This window comes from Lipophrys pholis (assembly GCF_963383615.2).
Source record: "Lipophrys pholis genome assembly, chromosome: 2".
NCBI lineage: Eukaryota > Metazoa > Chordata > Actinopteri > Blenniiformes > Blenniidae > Lipophrys > Lipophrys pholis.
The window spans coordinates 1,359,056-1,381,356 of record NC_137636.1 but is presented as its reverse complement, the minus strand read 5'-3'; the positions used below and the strand labels follow the sequence as shown (position 1 = coordinate 1,381,356).

Sequence of the window (22,301 nt, the reverse complement as noted above, 5' to 3'; positions counted from 1 at the left end):
CTCACAGGGATTGTAGCTATGTCACCAAAAGACAGAACAATACACATCCAATAAAAGTATTTTAAATTCAACAAAAGCAGAACAGCCATAAACTCCAAGATCAGGAACAGTATTTGTTCCACGTTAACTGGGACATTTTGATCTACATCCTGTGTGAAGCATGTTAAGGCAACGGTTAAACAACGTTTCATGAGAAAATGCATTATTGTTGCATTTTCACTTTAGAAATGTTCCACATTTATGCTGCAACATTTTGAAAACGGTTACAAAGAAATGGCAGAAATGCTGAAAATGATGTAGTTGGCATGCCAGGCCATTAGTTGGTGCTGTTGGTTGTTTTTTTATTTATTCTATTAACCTTTATTTAACCAGGTTGGTCCCATTTAGATTAAAAACCTCTTTTCCAAGGGAGACCTGCCAAGACAGGCAGCAGCAAAAACACAAAGCTGCAGACGGAGACACAAAGACACACAAAAGTAGAATTTACAGACGCACAGCAGTGTGGATTAAAATAGAGCCATCTCCCAGTCATTAAAGGTGTCAGGTGTTCAGACAGCTGAGCTAAACCATCGACATCATAGAGTCCGCTTCCAAGTCGTCCATTTTAGATTTAAAAACATTTAAGGACTCCAGCTCCTTCAGCTTAAAGCCCTTTTCCCAATTTTAGTCGGAGCATTTGGGACCGAGAGCATAAAAAGGTCCTGGGAACGCAAAGAATACTGTCCGGTACTTCTCTGCATGATAAAAACACATAGATAACAGGGAAGCAGACCAAGAACTGCCTTATAAATAAAGGAGTAGCAGTGCAGGAGCCTACGGCTCGCCAGAGCGGGCCAAGCAACCCGGGAGTACCACTGACGGTGGTGAGTCCGAGCTCTACCAGCAGTGGTGAACCTCAAGGCTGCATGGTGAGCACTATCCACCATATGGAGGCACTGAGCAGAGGCCTTCATATACAAAAGATCCCCATCATCTAAAACCGGAAAACAAGTTGCAGCAACAAGACGCTTTTTTACATTGAAAGAGAAACACAATTTGTTTGTAAAATAGAAACCCAGCTTCAGCCTCAGCTTCTTCACCAGCGACAGAACACGTGCTTTAACATTGATCAATATGCCCAGGAATTGGTAAGAGTGAACAACCTCAACCTCCTGTCCATCAACAGGAGACAATCCAGGAACATTGTGAAGCTCTTTGACCTGCTGAAGAACATAAGCTTCCACTTATCTGCGTTTAAAACCAGTTTCAGTCCAGGCAGTGTGTTCTGAAGGACAACAAAGGCATTTTGCACATTTTCAACTGCTTGTGCAGGAGATGCAGCACAGCAGTACACAATAGTGTCATCAGCATAAAGATGTAAAGTGGCATTTGTCACAGTTTGACCAAGATTATTTACATAAATTGTAAATAAAAGTGGACCTAGCACACAGCTTTGCAGCACACCCTTGTGGACGGGTATAAAATCTGAGCATACCCCGTCAGATCTTATGCACTGCAACTGACTGCTAAGATAATTGGAGAACCAAGCAATGGCTTCTTCTGAGAGAGCTGAGCTCACAAGTTTTAAAACATCATAGTCGACAGTGTCCAAAGCTTTGGACAATTCTCTAAAAAGTGCAGCACAGTGCTGCTTCTTGTCAAGAGCTACAGAAAGGTCGTTTACCACTTTCAGTGCAGCCGTGACAGTGCTATGCCTTTTTCTGAAACCTGATTTTTATAAGGAAAGCACACACACACATGCACCAGAGAACAATACAATATAAACATTGACAATGGCAAGTACACAGACGTGAGACCCATTTTCAAAAAGGTGTATTTTCAGTGCTCAAGCGCCATTCTCGCATAAACGCTCCTGCAAATAGATTGTTTTTGATTGGTGGGTGATCAGGTAAAAATAACATTTGGCAAAAATTCTGAAAAAGCAAACAGCAGAGGAGATGATCGATCATAAAGTCAAACCTGTGGGTGAAATAAGAAAAATAGAACAGATTCATAAAACATTGCGGGACCAAACAAGGAGTACAAAATAGAAAATATCTTACGAAGAATAAAGTGAGCAAATAAAGGTTGTGGGGAGCCACTTGAGGAAATGCCTTTCACAACAATAACAGCGGCATCTCTGCCAGTTTGCACCTGCAATCCAAACCCTTCATAGACTAACAGAGTTCAAACTACACAAATGTTGTCAGACATTGTAAATCACACTGCATCGGCTAAACCCTAAAGTTGTGCCTCTGATATACTTTTGTTGCATCACATACTAGATTCCATGTATGTATGTGCAATATTATGTTTGCAATACATTTCTTTCTTTCTTACATTTGTAACAATTAGTGTTCTTGTTTAATTGTGCAATTTTGAAAACTGTACACCTCAAGTTTACAAAAGTAAAATACAAAAGGTTTGAAGGTTCACAGCCTCTTGTGTGAACGAAGTGGAAAAGCCGGGACAATCTTCCCCCGAGGATTGAGTGTCAGTAAAATATGATCCTGTGTTTAACGGGAAATGACACAGCCACTAGAGAGCAGAACGGAGCCTAACAGTGATAACAGTATTAAGCCAGAAAGGGAATTTCCCTTCTTAATTGACAATGATCTGTTATTCAGGTTGGTCCTAAAGCCACAGTCCCCACCCTGAGTTTCAGATGGCACAATCAAACAGCACAATCAACCATGACAGGAGCTTCACTTGGGCCTGCAGGATGTGGAATTGGACCGTTTCCAGCGTCCGCAGTCTGCGGGGAAAGTCTTTGAAACAGACCCACTGTGATTTCAAACAAGACTGACGGCCTCAGAAGCAACAGGGGATGCTGTAATAGGGGATCAAACCTGCAACCTTCCGACTGACAGACGACCACTTCACCACCTGAGCCACAGTCCTATAATTGGTTTATACTCTTCCTCTCCACAGAGATCGTGAGTCAAAGCCCACAGATATAGATATATAGATTTATATGATCCGAAAAAAAAAAGGTTTTCCGTCTATTCGTGTTTATACGTCACTTTCATTGCACAGCACGACTCCAGCTTACAGCCTGATAAACTCATCTTGTGAAGTTCAGTTGTAACTGCAAAAATAAAGACGAGCAATTTTGTTTCTTAGACGCGAGATTTTTTTTCTAGATTTTAGTTTGATAAGGCATTTAAAAGTCTCAAAAGAACCACGGAGACATTAATGAAAAGAGAAGCGTAGCTTTATAGAATTACTGAAGAAGTAAGGAAGCTGAAATCATCCTAATGACTACAGAAACTTAAAAGTGATCCTTTATCGTTAGGTGCTGACAGAAAATCTGTGGGTATTGTTTTGTACTTAACAGAGGACTGTTTGTTTTATCTAAATAATCTATTTCTATAGGACACGTCTTCATCATAATGGCTAAAGTAGATTTATTATCCCTCTTTCTTGATTTAACACCACATTTAAGATTCCTAATGAGTTTATCAATGAGCCAATTACCTGTAGCTGAGGGTCTATTCTTCAAACCCATCCAGCAGAACTCAAGTGAGAGCAATGAATATTCATCCGGCGGCTTTAATTCAAGAAAACCAAACTTCAGTGACCGGATACTTCGTGCTACATAAACAAGCTCACGCAGCAGCAGCTGCTTTTCCACACTTGTTTGAGTGGATTACAGTGTACGGGCTTAGAGTGCGATCTAACAGGCTTTGAAACAGCGTGCTGTTGGGTGCCAGGAGGGAGGTCCTGAGCACAGCCAGTACGGTACTGTTCCTGGACTTCTTCAACAGCAATAATCTACCGAGTGTACAATGAATAGAGCAGAAAACCTGATCACAGTGTTTCTTGGTGGGAGGGCCGCCCAGGGGAGATCCATGAGCATGAGGTGGGATAACGGCTGGCCGGGGCCAGAAACAGTCCATGGGTGGAACACGCAATGCAGTTCATGAAAATACAAACCTGGAACGAAGAGGATATGAAGCTTTGTCACAGAGAGATGTTTTCTTATTGTTCCTAAAAACTGATAATGATTCAGTGTGAAATAAATATCTGTCAGTCTGAAGTTCAGATTCAGTTCCCGTTAATGCGACTGTGGCCTCCGAGAGAACGGAGTGATTTGTTTTTCATCTTCATTTGCAGTTGGTGTTTTTCAAACAAACAATTACGGCTTATAGCTGGAACATTAAATAAATACAGCGAGCACATTAAATTAATTTAGGGGGAGATAACACATTTGGTGATTATGTTGATGTGCCTTGATGACAGATTTACCGCGTGATGAAGGCGATGGCTCGGTGTGATTAGCTGATGAACTGACTGAACCACAGGATGAGGTTTGACAAGGGAAACACATTTTATATAAAGACATGAAGTAAGATATCAAATATGGATCTTTCCATACAATCACTGAAGTCGTAGCTGTTTTCATTTCAAGTAAAAATAATTAATTTGAGTTTAGATTTTTAGGCTTGAAGCACCATGATGTCAGTGTGTCTGTTGGTCCAGACAAAAATATTCAACTGCGTCTTCATGAGTAACTGGGAAGGAAGACGGCAAGCAAACTGGGAGTTTCCTACTGGGTGAGTGGGAGGTTTCACACAGTTCCTACAAGTGGCTCTTATATCACTCAACACAGAAAAGTCTTCTTGGTTATTTATACACACTTTGCCAACAACTAAGTTATTTCCCTTTTGTAATACATTTCATATCCCCTCCTCACTTCAGTCAATCAAAACTTTCCACAGCAGAAACACGGAGACTCTGAAAGCTGCCATTGTTGTTATTGTCTGTCTACTCGTGTGTGTGAAGAAGAAATATTTACTACGACCATGGTGGAGAATAGGAACAACGGCGCCTCTGGTGGTATGACTCCCAGTCCAGATTGTCCTGGAACGCAGTAGTTTTATAAATGAGAATCTCATGTGATAACAATCCAACTTGGCCGTCTGTCCATTAAAAAAACAAAACAACAGCGCCGACCCTTGGCTTGGCATGATCACTACATCATTTTCATCATTTTCAAAATGGTGTCATGCCAATGGAAAACCGTTTTGAAACAAAATATGTACAAACGATTCTGAATTCTGAATTCATTTTCCCTTTCAACATTGTTGTGTAAACGAAACCACAATGGATCTATATCGATAGCAGGCTCCTATATCTCTTTTGAATAATCTATAATGATGAGTACAGCGAGTGCCATGAGTCAGACATAGTCCCAGTAAATTCAAATATCACAACTACAACGTGTCTTTTAATAATGATTTTTCTTTTTTTTAAACTAACACAAAATCAGAGCAGGCCATTAACTCTCATTGAAAGTACAGATCACTGCGCACTTTGATAAGAGAGAAGATTTGCATTAAACATGGTTTTGAGCCAATATTCATGCTTAACAGGCAGAAAAACCCGAAACACTGAATTCAAAAAGGTCCAATACTTTTCAGTACACAATGCATTCTGAACATTATGGGATTTTCATTGTGCAAAGAGCCAAGGTAATGAGCTGATATAGCAGTTGTTTTGTGATGCAGACAAGCGCCCCTGCAGAGGGACCACCTTTCTGGGACATGTACAACTGGCAGCCATCATATAACATGACGTAGTTTACCTCCAGGACATACTGGAGTGGAAATAAGATTCTCTTGAGCTTATGTGTCACAGTGAATTATGCAAAATGAGATACGCTGAGCTGCATATGTTGTAATGTGTTATTCCCGGCGCACTGTCAATTCGCGGCCCCCGGAAAAAAAAAAAGAGCCGTGATTCATTTACACGTTGCTCACGTTTTCCACTCAGGAAAACCTGACAGCACACAAACAATTTAGTGACTTATTGCTTTGTCAGGCTGCATCGTGTAGTGGTTAACATGCTCACCTCACAGTAAAAAGGATCTCTGGTTTGGGCTTGGACGTCTTTTCCGTGCTGTGTGCATGTTCTTTATCTGAGTGCTGCGGTTCCTCCAGATTCCTTCAGTCAATAAACATACATTAACTGTTGACAGGAATTTGCCTTGAGGTGTCAATGTGGGTATGTTTGCTTATGTGTTTGTTTGCCCCGTTAACTGGTGACCTGTCCGTGTGGCGCCCCACATTCACACACAACACCTCAAGCAAATAAGACTGCACTTTCAGTTCGTATGCATCTCACTCACAATAACAACCTGAGTGACTTCAGGCACCAGCAGGAGGATTGTTGCTTACATTAGACTCTTTACATCGAGGGTTGTGTGTTGGGCGCAGTATCTACTGCAACGACACATCATCAGGAGTGTAACACTAACCGCTCTATCTACCTATGGCAGCGGTGTAAAACACGTTTTAGTTCAGGGGCCACATACAGCCCAAGTTCATCTCAAGTGGGCCGGACTGTTGAAATGGTGCCATAATGACCCTTAAATTTTAACATTCTCTTTGTTGTAGTCTCCGTGATGACAGTGTCAACCAAACAATTACTCCAGAAACAGACTACAATCTCAACATATAGCTAATATTATTGATGCCTTCTCGTTCAAAATACAATGGCATGTCGACAAATAAACATGTCCTATAGCTGTTGCATTATGCATTCTTTTCCAAACTCTCCCCGACGGTATCGCTGTGACGCTAGGGCTGCTTTTTTATTTTCGTAGGTAGGTAGCTTCAAGGCAGCATCACTGATATCTCAGCTCAGGTGTCAGTGTTGTGTCGTGTATATACAGTGATGCCGGTAACGTATTAATCTCATATGACCACTTCTTTCAGTTACGAGTAATCTAATGCGTTACTACTTCCAAACCAGTAATCAGATTAAAGTGACTCATCCAAGTCACTGTGTGTTACTGTTGCAGCGTCTCGCAGAACGAGTTTCTTGTCTGTAAAGCCAATTTTTTATTAAACTGAACCGGCCGATCCTCCTTTCTCCTCCAAACTGACACAGACACACACAGCGCATGATGCAGTCTGCACGCTCACCTGACCCGCCCCCTTCTCCACTCTCAGCCAATCACAGGCCAACTCGCTCTAACAGTGCTTTCAGGTAACACAAAAGAAAGCGAACAAACTAACATCATCAATAAACCTTAACTTTGCAATCAATCAATCAGTCAATTAAAGACTTTATTTGTTCCCCCCCAGACAGGGGGCAATTAAAAGGCTGCCTAGATCAGGCAGTGCAAATAAATAAATAGATGAATAGTGCAACAACAGACTACAACTACATGTCCGGGTAACTAAATACCAGTAATAGAAGAAATCTGATAATATAACCATTTGCCAGTGTTTTACGACCCCAAAGAAGGAGGAAACATATTTTAGGACACGGGAGACAGGGGCATGAGTTTTTAAACATTTGGTTTATTTCTTTTTACGAGAGCCTCGTCCACCCGTCCAAAAAAGCAAACAAAACAAGGAACAGGGAAAGTTTAACTGAGAGAGGGGCGTGACTGCCCAGCCAAACAAAACAAACAGGTCCGGCAATGGCTCAACCCCGTCCAGGGCCGTCAAACCAGTACCAACACCGGGCTAAGAAAGAAAACACAAACCCAGACTAGACACAGGGGGCCGAAAACAGTACGGCCGGAACAGCCACGCCAAACAGATCTAACCTCGGCCAGCCAGCCGGCTACCGGGAAGCTTGGTGCTGCAACTGCACCTGCAGACATCGGGACCACACGGAACACGGCGCCTCCCAGGAAACGACACAAAGACACAAAGACAGTGAGCCAGCGAGCGAGCAAGCGAGAGCCGGGGAGCGCGAAGCCCAGCTTATTTATCGGCGGAGTGGAAAGTATTAATTACAAGAACAAAACCCCCAAGACCCGGATGAGCTCACCTCCGCTAATAATTCCAATCTTCAAATAAATAAATAGCTTAAGAAAATAACGGAGCCAAATGCCCATAAGGAGCAGTAGGTCAAAGGTTAAATATGTACCAGCAGTAGGTCAAAGGTTAAATATGTACCAGCAGGAGGTCAAAGGGTAAACATGTACCAGCAGGAGGTCAAAGGTTAAATATGTACCAGCAGGAGGTCAAAGGTTAAATATGTACCAGCAGTAGGTCAAAGGTTAAATATGTACCAGCAGGAGGTCAAAGGTTAAATATGTACCAGCAGTAGGTCAAAGGTTAAATATGTACCAGCAGGTGCAGGAGGCCAGGCAGGGATCAGAAATGAGTATTTGGTTAAACTGATTGTCATTTGAGTTGAGACGGTCAGGGGTGTTGTCAAGTTACTTGTAATCTAACTTAGTTACTTTTAAAAACAAGTAATCAGTAAAGTAACTAACATACTTTTTAAAGGAGTGACTTGTAATCTGTAATAAGATTACTTTTTTCAAGGTAACTGTGACAAAACTGTATATTCATTCATTCATTCATTCATTCATTCATTCATTCATTCATTCATTCATTCATTCATTCATTCATTCATTCATTCATTTTCTCCCTCTTATCCATTTCTGGGTGTGCGGCGGTGTCAGTCTGAGCACCGTCACCCAGATCACATTGACCCATTAAGAACCTTTCTGCAGGTGGAGAGCCCACAGGAAGGTGGCGCCCTGCGTGGGACATGAACCCTCAACCTTGAGATTGAGAGTCTCATGCTCTGCCAACTGAGCTAGCCGGGGGCTATATATATATAGATATAGATATATATATATATCTATATATATATATCCAACTAAAAACGCTAATATGAAGTGATGTTACAAAAAAATCTGAATTTGAGGCACAAGAAATCAAAAAGTCATGAGAGGCCAGCTAAGGAAATGCTTCTCACCACAGTAACAGTTGTCTATCTACTACAGGCTGAGCCAGTTGGTGCCACTTTTTCAGAAAAATAATGTAATGTAAACAAGAAGAGGACGGAGAAGCTCAAAGCTCTGGAGGAGAGGCTGCAGCAGATGGTGGAGGAGAGAGACAGGCTGCAGCATGAGAAGGAGACCATGCAACACGAGAAGGACACCATGCAGCATGAGATAGAGGCCCTGCTGCAGGAGAAGACCCTGCAGCATGAGGAGAATCTGCAGCATGAGAAGGAGACTCTGCAGCATGAGAAGAAGACCATGCAGCATGAGAAGGAGACCATGCAGCATGAGATAGAGGCCCTGCTGCAGGAGAAGACCCTGCAGCATGAGGAGACTCTGCAGCAGGAGAAGGAGTTTCTGAAGCATGAGAAGGAGACCATGCAGCATGAGAAGGAGACTCTGCAGCATGAGAAGAAGACCATGCAGCATGAGAATGAGACCATGCAGCATGAGAAGGAGACTCTGCAGCATGAGAAGGAGACTCTGCAGCAGGAAAAGGAGTTTCTGAAGCATGAGAAGGAGACCATGCAGCATGAGAAAGAGGCCATGCTGCAGGAGAAGACCCTGCAGCATGAGGAGACTCTGCAGCATGAGAAGGAGACTCTGCAGCATGATAAGGAGACTCTGCAGCAGGAGAAGGAGACCATGCAGCATGAGAAGGAGACTCTGCAGCATGAGAAGGAGACTTTGCAGCAGGTGGTGGAGGAGAGAGACAGGCTGCAGCATGAGAAGGACACCCTCAAAACTAACTACAATACCCTGCAGCATGAGAAGGAGAATCTGCAGCAGCATGAGAAGGAGACTCTGCAGCATGAGAAGGAGTCCATGCAGCGTGAGAAGGACACCCTCAAAACTAACTACAATACCCTGCAGCATGAGAAGGAGACTCTGCAGCATGAGAAGGAGACTCTGCAGCAGGAGAAGGAGACCATGCAGTGTGAGAAGGAGACCGTTTCCACTGTTGCTTGTTCCATCTGCTGCTCTGGAAGGTTTAGTTGGGTTCTGTTGTTCTCTATCATTGTAAGAGGCTCTGAGATGTTTGTTGATGTGATTTAGCGCTTTACAAATAAAATAAAATTGAATTGAATTGAATTGAATAGACAATACCTTATGAAAGGCGGAGTTTTGGTTTGATCTCCCAAGGACATTCCTACGGGTCATTGTGGCCGTTGTAGTGTTTCTAGGTGGCACTGGAGAGCACATTTTGGCACTCTGAGGGTTATTTTTTACATTTCCTTAATTTTTTTGCTACTCTTGATGAACGTGCCAAATTGGATGAACACTTCATCGTGCTTAGTGGGTCACATTTGGGCCCAAAGAGGCGTCAGGAGTCCAAAAAAAAGAGATAAAACAATAATAAGAAAAATACGAAATACAAGAGGCTCCTGGCCTTTCGGGCTTGATCCCTAAAAAAGCAGCAATCAGTGCATTCTGTTGATAATGTGTGGCTCGTTTGGTAAAGCGTGTCCTCTTCCAATCCCTTGGTAGTTTAATCCTTCTTGGATTGCACAGCAGCCTTCATCAGGGATGTGTGAGGACGTGGCTGAATGTGATTTCTGAAGTGGTAAAATGCACAATATAAATAAAGTCCATTTACCATTCAAATGCATTATAATATACTTTGTATAATTGCAGGGCTGACAAATGATTTCTACAAAGTTATAGAAAACAGGGTCATGAAGACCGATAAGCGATCAGTATCCATCTACCAGACTTCATTCGGTCTGAGTCAACTCAGATAAGCAAAGTTATTTTCACACATTATATAAAGTGCTGATATTCGGACAGCTCCTGAGTGTTGATATTTACTGTCCATCTAGGTCAACTTCCACACTCACCACCCCTCGGTGCAGGATCCTTTTAGCCTTTGAGTGTGAAGAGCCACAGACCAACTCTTCTGGAAACACATTTTTTAATTTCATCGCAGTCAGGGTGCGTTACACTACGAGCAGCGAGTGTGGTGCGCATAGCAAACTCTGCCCTATTTCTTATTTATGTAGCAAACACACCCACACAGCTCATTCCCTCAGCGCCTGCAAAGGTAAATAAACTATCAAAAGTGCAATGCATTTAGTGGTGACATTTTTATTGGCCGCGAGTGGCACTGGCTTTCGCGTGCACGTTAGCCTAACGCAGCTCATGAGTTGTGCAGTAGAAGCGGCGTTGTCACAACAGATTTCAGCTCAAAAGGTCAATAAGATTCATTGTAATGACAAACTACAAAGTTTCTGTCACATCTTTAGAGATTGCGTGTTATGAAAGTATGACTTTATTATTTATGTCCGTTAAAGGCCACAATGAACTCTGCAGGGTGTAATGACTGACTCCAAGGAGAGGAAACACTGGGCATCAAATGCTTTGAGCCATTCAATCTAAATCCAAATTATATGTGAGTGTTGAAGACTTAACCTTTATAGTAAATTAATTTTATTTATAGTGCATCTCACTAACATGTTCAGTGCATCAGTGAGACTTATTATTTTGCGACTCAATGATTCCCACGTCATCGTTGGTTTCTACCGTTCCATCACCATTGAGAGAAGTTGTGAGTTTAGGATTTTAACAAATTACAATTCAACACATCCACATTGGACCGAACCGCCGACCTTCGGATAACAAGAAAACCTACTTTACCTACGGATCCACAGCCGCTCCATTTGATTTTCTGCGTCTGCCCTGACGAAGTTTTCATTTCTGTATTTTCTTACGATCACAACAATCAGCCATAATGTTAAAACCTCCATCAGATTGCCGCCGATATATCATGTGTATCTCCACAATGTTACTTCCTGTGCATTCAGTAATGAGTTTATCAAGCATTAATTATTGTCATAGGACCAGTCGGTTTGGAGGCTACGTCTCACTCATGGAAGTTAACATGTCAGATTACAACAAGGGTGAAACAATGAATCACACCTATCTGAAAAATAGGAAATATTATATAAAATAAAATTCATATTTTTTATTATTTTGTTTTGGTTCTTATTTTTCTTCACTATCTATACCTGTTTTACCACAGTAAATCTATAAAATCTGTACATTTTGCAAGTTACCACCTCGTGAGACAAAGAACTTTCAGACCTTGTTTGCTGATGATTGATGATAAAAGTTGATTTTCTCGCTTTCTAGACTCCACACCTTCAAAGATCTGTAGCATGAATGATATGGGAATAACAACATTCTACTTTATTTAAAAGGTTTTGTTTTCCATTCCCATTCATGTGTCTCCTGTGGGTCTGGTTGGCTCGTGTGATGTCATTTTTGAAAGAAAAAAAAATCCCTAGGAAAGTATTCTTTTATCAAAGTAACAGGAATAATTATGCACAAAAGCCTTTTAAACATCATTTCTTCAAAGCACTGTTGTTGTTTTCTGCAAATGTTGTTTCTAAAGAATAAAACGCTCCACAAACCTGCGGCACAGTGTGACATAAACATCTGAATTGAAATGTTCAGTCATTGAGCAATGCAGTGAATATATTCTGTTTAACCTGTCTTCCCTTGACAGTTTGGAACCAATCTGTGATCTTTCAAAAAATGGTTTTGATCAAGCAAAAAAAACAAAAGCATAGAAACATACTTTTTTCCAAGTCATGAGACGTTTAAAATATTGATAATAAATAATCAAGAATAAAAAATGAGTAAGGAAAATCCATGACTCACCATTTTGACCATTTGCAGGGAACCAAAATAGACAATTCATACTGAAATAAGACGTTTACATATGCATTGTTTATGCATTCCATGTATTAGAAAAACCTGTTTACAACTATAAAACTAAAATACATATTTCACAATGTTGCAAACACATAAAAACATAAACATGACATTGACGATGTGGGCCCACCCTGCTTCAGACCACCATGAGTGGTGAGGGAAGATCACCACCAAACAGAGCAACGTATTAGACTGCAGGCCTCATTTGTATGTGATGCTCCTCTTTATCTGCTGACGCAGCAGCGGCGTTTTTGAAAACGGCTCACAAGATGGAACTTTTTGAAAATATTCAGACTCCGTCTTCATGGAAGAAAGTAATAAACATGATAAGTGTTTTCTGTTACTCTCTTTTCATAGTTTCATAGAGATTTGTCTCTTGTTGAATAAAATGTATTGTCTTGTCTATTCCTTTGAGCTGGATCAGAACAGGTTCAGCTGCCCAACGTTCGTCTTGTTCTTATGACTTCTAAATAGGAGCCTGCGGGGGCCTTTAGGGCCCGTTTGCATGTTTTCAAGTTGCATTTTGGAGCTCCGTCTACATGACAACGGTGACTCTGTCACTGTGGAAACGGAGGAAAACACATGTTGTTTGAAACACTATTACTGCGCATCCACACCATTGCATCATTAAGATTTGTCATTTATAGTTCGATGTGTGTGTGTGTGTGTGTGTGTGTGTGTGTGTGTGTGTGTGTGTGTGTGTGTGTGTGTGTGTGTGTGTGTGTGTGTGTGTGTGTGTGTGTGTGTGTGTGTGTGGTTTCATTACAAAAACAGCCAAAAGCGTGAACTCGTGGCCTGGTATGCTTACGACCATCGTTTTCAGCTTTTCTGCTGTTTGCATGTAAACACACATTGTTTAAAAAAAAACAAAAAAGGAGCCTAAATATTGTAAAACCTGTCTCCCATGTTGGCTGTTTGACCCACAGAGTGTGTCAACACAAACATCACACAGGAAGTTTGTTTTTTAAGCATGAATTCATCAAAGTTTTTCGTTAGCGTTTGTGGATGTTTGCTGTCAGTGCAGATGCACCGCTGCCTTGTGATTATACAGTACATCTTGTTTTGATGAAAACATGGTTCACATCCTGGTCCGACCCGTCACTTCACTGTTTCTGCACAGATCCTCGCCTCTCCGCATTTCTCATCAAATCGCTGTGGAGAAATGTTGTGAGGTGCCCGACAAGGCTTCAGGCTATTCAGAGAGAAGAGATAAGGTGAACTCTATTGATCCTTGAAGGGAAATTGGGAGGATTTGGTATTTCAAAAAAGAATATTCCTTGTTAGTAGCCTTATTAGCTATTAGCATAGCAATGGAGCTGCAGCACAAGCTCACACGCCTGAACACTAATCTCCTCTGGTCCCTGAATTTATTGTTATTCCTGCCACTTTTTCAAGCCGATTTAAATAATGACAGAAAGAATGGAGCATGAGATGAAAATAATGATAAATACTGACTGTAAAATATGAAGAATGCCTGAACAAATTAGTTCAAATGAACTCAATAATAGAAATACAGTCTGCGCCAAGTCTGATTTAACTTTAAAAATATAAACGTGTGCATGTCATCAGCATTCACACTGTGTCTTATCTACTTCTTTAACTTGCACTATTTACATTCTGCATAATGAACATTATCTGCATAGCCAAGCTTAATCAGGGAGCAAGTCTTTGTTTTGCCTCATTTGGGTTTGCAAAAATATATCAGACAGTTTACAACTGGGATGGATTTTTGTGATCATTGTGAAGGCTGCAAAACTGCCAAATCGTGACTGAGCACTTCGAATTATAAGGATTTATGAGAATTATAGCAGCTAATTTAATAAAGAGGAAAAACTGTAGGCTTCTAATTTCAGTCAAGATGTTTGCATTTGATATTCTCACCTTGAAATTATCTAAAAATTAGTCATCTGGAGTCATTTGAGTTGGTTTATATGGAGATTTTCTTATGTCCCATGATGATTATGAATTTCAAAAGCAGAAAATAACTGTGATAACAACCTGCGCTGCACAGTAGAATAGAAAAATCTCTCAAACATGAATTTTGTATTGAGTTTTTAATGTTTTTGTTAACGAATGAAACAAAATGAATGGACGGACTGACAGTCAGTGTTTACCAAGATCTGAAACAGATGACTGATCATTAATTATATTTATGAAGATGAGATGCACTAAATCAATAAATAGTGTGAGAAGAATCATGGACAGAGTGGGAGTTGGTGGCTCATAGTCCCAGATTGGAAAAACCCCTAAAGACATGACAAAAAAACCCAAAACCGAAGAAACTCCAGCTGCAGTGGAGAAGTTCTGTTCTGTAATGTGCTGCTCTGGCTGCGTCTTCTACGGTTTCATTCCCCGGCTCACAGCGACGTCCTGGTGCATCACGTGGAAAGGAAACTCATTCAGTGAACTAATACAGACGCTTGGCCGCTTGAAGTCTTTTTCCATCACCACGTTAGCAATGAAACAACATTTTGCACGTCTGTATTCATTATGTAAATTATCCTGCATCTCACTGAGAACTAAAGACTTTGTTTATGAGTTACATTAAACACCTGCAACGAGGAAATAAAGGACAAAAACATCCTCGACAGAAATTCAGGAAGCTGCCGGGTCTGCTGCCGACAGTAACCGTCAGCCACGACTGTTAAGAGCTCTTACTTCTTATTTCATTAGACAAATACTTGTTGTGCTTCATGCGGTGAAGAATTGTCGTCGGAGCCTTTTGTGCTGCAGAGGTTCAGCTGGGAACTGGGAAAGTTACTACCTGGGAAAGTTTCCTAGTTGGGAACGTTTACATGGGAACAAGAAATGGGTAAGTATATGTTGATTTGAAGAATTTGGGATTAATAAAGTATTTCTATTCTATTCTATTCTATTCTATATGACAAAATATAATAAGCTCCTTTCTAAATATAATAGTTTCTAGTACAGTCATTATTTTTGGTTCAAAGTACAGTGGCCCAGAAGGGCCAACAGCACAGCACAACACAACACAACACAACACAACACAGCACAACACAACACAACACAACAACACAGCACAACACAGCACAGCACAACACAACACAACACAACACAGCACAACACAACACAGCCCAACACAGCACAACACAACACAACACAACACAGCCCAACACAGCACAACACAACACAGCACAACACAACACAACACAACACAGCACAACACAGCACAACACAACACAACAACACAGCACAACACAACACAGCACAACACAATACAGCACAACACAACACAACACAGCCCAACACAGCACAACACAACACAACACAACACAGCACAGCACAGCACAACACAATACAGCACAACACAACACAGCACAGCACAGCACAGCACAACAACAAAGAGCCACAACAGAATAATTCCATAATGGAAGTGTGCGGCAGACGCAGACTATTTTGAGTTCAATGAGACGGAAGTAAAACGCTGCTGCACAATGATTGTGATTAATGTCGTTACGTGTCTTCAGAAATCACTATTGTTGCTCACAGTGTTGAAATTGTCATAACTTTCTGTATGACAATCGTTCCCTCAGAAAATATGGTCCCCCGGAAACAAAGCCTGTTCTCCGAACGCTGCGTTCATAAACATCTTTCTAACTTATTGCATAATTTATAACTATGAAGTGAGGCTGTTTCTACTTAAATGGTTTGTTTATCACAGTGCACATGGATAAAAATCTTCGTTCTATCTATTCTTTTTGCGCCTTAATGTGTCCTGATTAACTTCTCAACCTCCCGATGGGAAGTTACCAGTGAGACACGTTCTGGATGGGTTTTTAATACTGCGGAATGGGAACTTCACCACTTCCCAATCAATCATAAACACAACTTAATCAACAAGCAGGGAAAATAATCACTAATATCAAAAATGTTCAGAAATTATTCTAAAACGTAGAAATCTGAAGGAACTACAATCTTCTTTGCTGATGCTTTGCCATCACATTTCAAGTACTACAGTGAAATCTACACCCACTAAACACTGAGTGTACTCGATCTAAATGATTTTATGAATGGGAATGAGCCATAAGAAGGCAGTGGTGAATGCTTCATCAATCAATACGTTCAGTGAGCCATAATGACGCACATTGCCACGTTTTTTTCTCAAGTACGTCTCAACATCAACATGATTTTTATTTTTAACCCATATCTGAAAAGTCCTGCTCCAATCCAGCTCTCAGAACCAGACTGATTGCATCTCTTGAAATCAGGGGTGTCAAACACATTTCTGTCCACAAACAGCTCAATTTCATCTTGAGTGGGCCGAACTGGTAAAATAGTGCCACAGTAACTTTGAATTTAAAGTACTATCGCAGGTCACCGATTCCCCTCACATGGAGAGGAAACAGGCTTCCTGTAGAAAACCCATGAGGCAGGAGCGCTAAGGGAATGTTAACACTATGTTCACTATGTTCACTAGGTTCACTAGGTTCACTATGTTCACGGCAGCCCCGTTTGCCCGGAACTCGTGCACCAGGGGCTTTGGGGAATTCTGAGGAAGGCGTGGCACGTCTCTCACGTTCTGTCACGTCTCTCACGTTCTGTCAAGACTTTCTACGGATGAAATGTGGACGTTAGACCATTGTGAAGCAGGTTTATAGGGTTATAGGGTCGTTGTCTCCTGAGCCGCCGTGGGCAATTTTGACAATTTAAAAGTCTGGCACGGCGCCCATGGCAATCACAACCTGTTACATTTGCCCATCCCGTCCCCCTGCGTTGTCTGATGTCCATCCCGTCCCCCTGTGTTGTCTCACGTCCATCCCATCCCCCTGTGTTGTCTCACGTCCATCCCGTCCCCCTGCATTGTCTCACGTCCATCCCGTCCCCCTGCGTTGTCTCACGTCCATCCGGTCCCCCTGCATTGTCTCACGTCCATCCCGTCCCCCTGCGTTGTCTCACGTCCATCCCGTCCCCCTGCGTTGTCTGACGTCCATCCGGTCCCCCTGCATTGTCTCGCGTCCATCCCGTCCCCCTGCGTTGTCTGACGTCCATCCCGTCCCCCTGCGTTGTCTCACGTCCATCCCTTTTTGTTCACTGTGTCCTGATACGGAGCTGCAGTGAACATAGTGTAAACGCACCATAACCGCTGCACCACCATGCAGCCCAGATCTGTTCAATAGAAGCAGAAATAATCTTTGAACGCAAACAGCAGTTTCTGTGATGAAAAATTTCCAATCTGTCTTTTTAATTTAAAGATCTTGCAAAGATCTTGTGGGTTACACCGTCTGGTCTTTTGTTTGACACTCCTGGTACAAATCCTGATTTAGACCGATCAGGTTCTTTTAGTATGACGGTTAAAATCTCACCTGAGGAATTATTACCAAACCTAATGAAGCTTTTTCTAATCCTCATAGAATTGAGTGTATCTTGTTGCCAGTGCGTCTCCTTGACATCAAGTGCATGAATATCTTATTTAAACATCATCAGAGTGATAGACTTTGACAGTTTAAAGCAAATAATTTAACTGTAAAGTTGAAAGGTGCAATTAAGGTCAAAATGCCCCTGATGTGTAACAAGCAACCAGAGCAGTCAACAGTTCTGCCAAAGCAGAAGTGAAAAAGATGTTATTAGACGGCTTTTGTCTTTGAGTTGATGTGTTTGAGATGATTTCCTTTCTCCACACGCTGCAGTCAAGCTCAAATTGAGCATGAATGTAGATTTCTTGACAGTGAAAAGCGAGTTTGTTTCATATATAGTGTCAATTAACCTGAAAGACCAAATGAATCACTGTTTTATCTCCCGGTTTTATAAAATAACTTCTTCTTTTTTTTAAACTTGCTGCAGTGAAAAGTCAGAGTAAATTAAGGTTTAACTCTTGTTACTTTAATCATTCAGTCAATCTAAAGAGAAAGCCGATGGGAGAGAAACATTCTATTTAACCATTTATCAAGTAAATGCAAGTGACTGTATTTCTCCCTCTCTGGTTCTTCAGAACAAACAATGATGAAGTAATGACAGCCAGAGTAAACAGCAGTAAATACTTCTGCTAAATGCTGAAATATGAGCTTTGTTTTTCGAGGGTTTATGTACAATCAGTAACAATGATAACATTTCCCATTGGCTTTGTACTGCCTATAAATAAAACTGCAAAAACACTGTTGTGTTTTCCCTTTTGCTTTGGTGAAGCATCGCCTGCTCGCAGGGAGTGCACCAGTGCACCAGATTCTTTTTAAAACGCAGAGAAAATATGAAAACCTGTGACAGCTTGAACGTTTGTATTGTTCACAGAATGAGTGGAAGAGACAACATTCACCTTTTTACAGACCTTTAGCGTTTACTTTAGGGGAAATACTGTTCTGCATGATTCATAGTGTATTCGATGAAACTGAGTTTTTATTGTAATTCAATGAGACATTTTTTCTCAATTTCTTCAATTTTATTATGAAAATTGAAGACATTTTTAATGCAACAGGTTTTCCAACAGGTTTTAACACGTATAAATGTCTTATAGATAGAATTTAACCCTGTCGCGGAGGGGATTCAAACATAAGGCCGAACCACCAAGCAAATGTTGAAAATGTCAAATAAAAGCGGGTAGTGGACGCAGCACATTACTGACACCTGAGCTGAGATCTCGCTGATGCTGCCATCAATCATGGCAAACTGGAATTAACCTCAAAGCCAGGAGTTTGTAAAAACCTGCATCATTTCTGGGGATATTTCACTGCATTTTTCAACAGAAAGTATCATTAGATTTGGTTTATGATGAGACTGTCGTCCTTTTCTGTAGTAATTGTGTGGTTTTGTAATAAAATAGACATTTTCATGACATAGTTTCTGTGGCACAACAAAGAAAAACCTCAAAGTTTTCATTTAAGGGTGATTATGGCACTATTTTACCGGTCCGGCCCACAACAAGATGAAATTGAGCTGAATGTGTCTGACCTCCTGCTCCAGACAAAATCTTCAATTCACACATATATTAATGAGTTACTAAACAAAGCAGGGTTACTAAATTCATATTCCAAAGGGGCTTCCAAGAAAACCTATGACTACAGTGCCATTCAATCTACTTAATTTTACTCAGTATGAATAGATTTCCTGCTTTGCATCAGTCTAGTTTTTATATGTCATTTCTGAAAGTGGTGATTCAAACTGGACATTTTTAAAACTTTGAAGAAATACAGGAAAGAGAAAGCTGTCATCTGTATCTGCATCATTTACATCGTTTTTTGTTTAATTTCATTGAATTTTAATAATTTATCAGTGAAACTTTGTTGAAAACGTGTTATAGTTATAGTAATCCACAACTATCACAGTATTTCTGGATCATATAACACATTATACTTTACCCAAACTTGGGAGGTAAAACGAGGGAGCAAAGTCAAATAATCTGCATGCTTGATCAGCTGTTATTATTTGGCCATCCTGAGAAGCATAAGCACACAGCATATGTGCTTTTATGCCACATCAGAAACATTTTGAATGTCGCTGCTCTCAGTGCTCTCCTGCAGCTGTCACTCTCTGCTGCGGTAATGTAACTGCAATCTTAATGTAATCTTAATGACATGTGTATTAATATGGGATTAGTGTGATCACATTAATACTTTTTTTTTTCAGTCGAGTAAAAATTACATGGCTCATTTTGACAGGATTAAAAATCAAAGACGTGTGTGTTGGGTGCAATTCCCATTAGAATAATGATTTTGGAATGTCTTGTTCTTCACAGAGTTTTCTTTCTCGAAGCGAGGCGGCTTATTTTCTCTGGCTGGAAACTATTTTCTGATGTCTTGACACTGTTTGAGGGTGTCAGGACATTTTGAAATTGAGCGTCCCGCGAAGGCACAGTGTTTGTTAAAACTGCCTCCAGCTATAATAAAGCGAAAAAAGAAAAATCATGAAATGTAATTTTCTGACCATCTCAGAGAAATATCTGCGGTCGCAGCCTTCATCAGTCTTGAAGCACTTTGGATGTGTTTCTGTAAAAAAAAAAAGAAAAAAAAAGAAAGAAAATAGACCATCCACTTTATGGTGTCACAGCTGACTACCACAGAAAACCGGTCACTCGTCTGGAAGCCGAGGGCCAGAAATCAATAGCCATGGCAGGCTGTGAGGAATAAAGCAAAGCTGCTAAGTGACAGCATGACTCTGGCCGTCCGAACACATGCAGCCCGTCTTTACCTCTCCAACCAGCTTCTAGGATTTCAGTTCTGCACCCATGAAGCCACGTCGAGCAAAAAAAAAAAGAAATAAAAAATTGTCTTAAGTGCAAAACAACGCGGGGAGTGACACAAGTTTAATCCCACTCGCGGAAGAAAGTCAGAGACTTATGCATAAATGTAAGAGTTGCCAGTAGGTGGCTGAGTTACCCAGACACGCGTCCCACACATTGCAAATGAGCAGGTATAATTTTTCCTCCTTCAAGCCGACGCCGAGCTCAGACAGACGGATCTCCTTGATGGCAAAGGGAAGATGGTGGCAGATTGTTACCTCGCTTTCACGGAGGAGTTGGGATTCATTGCTGTGTGTTTTCTGATGACTTGAAAAATGCAAGAGCACATCGCCCGCAATCATCAAAGCTTTCACTAACGCCGGCTGCAAGGCAGCACATTGGAACGGTTAGCAATGTGGACATCTGGCAAGAGATTATAGAAATATTACATGTTAAAAGCCAAACAGTGTAGTTTTACTCTTCACAGGTGATGTGAACAGTGTACATCAAGGTGCCTAATGGGTTGATTCGACCACATTAAAGAGTTGACTTACATTATACTCGAATGATGTTGATCAAACTTTAAACACAAATAATCTTCCATCCAATCTACTTTCCAGAAAACTTCATCCTCTTCAGATGTTGTTGAGGTTCTCGTAGCTCGTCTGAGCTAACTAAGGCTCAGCTTCACGCAACATTTACATTGGAAATGTGTCGTATTTGGTGTTTTCATTTCAGCAAGGTTTCGTGTTTACGCTCCAACGTTTTGAAAATGATGTCCGTTTACCGGAAGAAACGCTGAAAACTCTGTTGTTTTTATGTCAGGCCACTAGTGGGTGCTGCTGGTTTTTCATGGACCTACTGAAATCACTGGATCAGGGTTGGTAAAAGTACTCAAGTACAGATACTGTACTAAAAAGACTTTAGTAACAACCGCCAGACTCTAAAATACACTCAAAAACAAAAGTAACACGTGAAAAAATATATTTAAGTTTATTAAAACCCCAAAACCTTTCTTATGGATGGGTTGACTCATACACAAATACATCTATGTACATGTGCAGCAACACAGGTAGGTGTTATTGTAATACTACTGTATTTCAGGTAATCATCGGCAAAAAGACTAATAATGATTCAACTTGTATCATAGAGTCAGAAACTAAATCGCTAAAATCAAAAACTGACTGGACTATACATGTAACTCTGCTCTATGTGAAATATTTCTTTTAAAAATGAGATCAGAAAGTTTTGACGTTATCGACTTAATGATCTCTATTAACTTCTTCGCCTTCTGCAGGTTCACTGTGGATAAATACTATTTGATTCTTTCACTGTCTTCATAGATGTTAAAACATGAAATGAGTCTGTTTCTAAGGTATAATAAGGAGAAAGTACAAACATCCATCAATACATACAGTATATATTGAGAATTGAAAATCTGAAAGTACAAATCCCTTCAAATGTACACAGTACAATGATCAAGTACAAATACTGTGTTACTCATCACCTCTGCAGTTGATTTGCTCTCTTTCCGAATACTTGCAAGATTTATATATAGATGTATATATAATACATCTGGAAATCATAATACAACCAGGGCTGAGCTGTGAAATTATAATTCTGTACACACATGTACAGTATCTGAGTATTTCTACCAATCATGTATGTACAGCCTTAACA

General features: G+C 40.8%; 1 protein-coding gene across 1 annotated transcript in view; it reads right to left on the bottom strand.

Annotated features, from left to right (window-relative positions):
• Positions 1-22,301, bottom strand: part of luzp2 (leucine zipper protein 2) — a 213,067-nt gene that overhangs the window by 46,929 nt on the left and 143,837 nt on the right. The gene's annotated exons all lie outside the window — the stretch shown is intronic.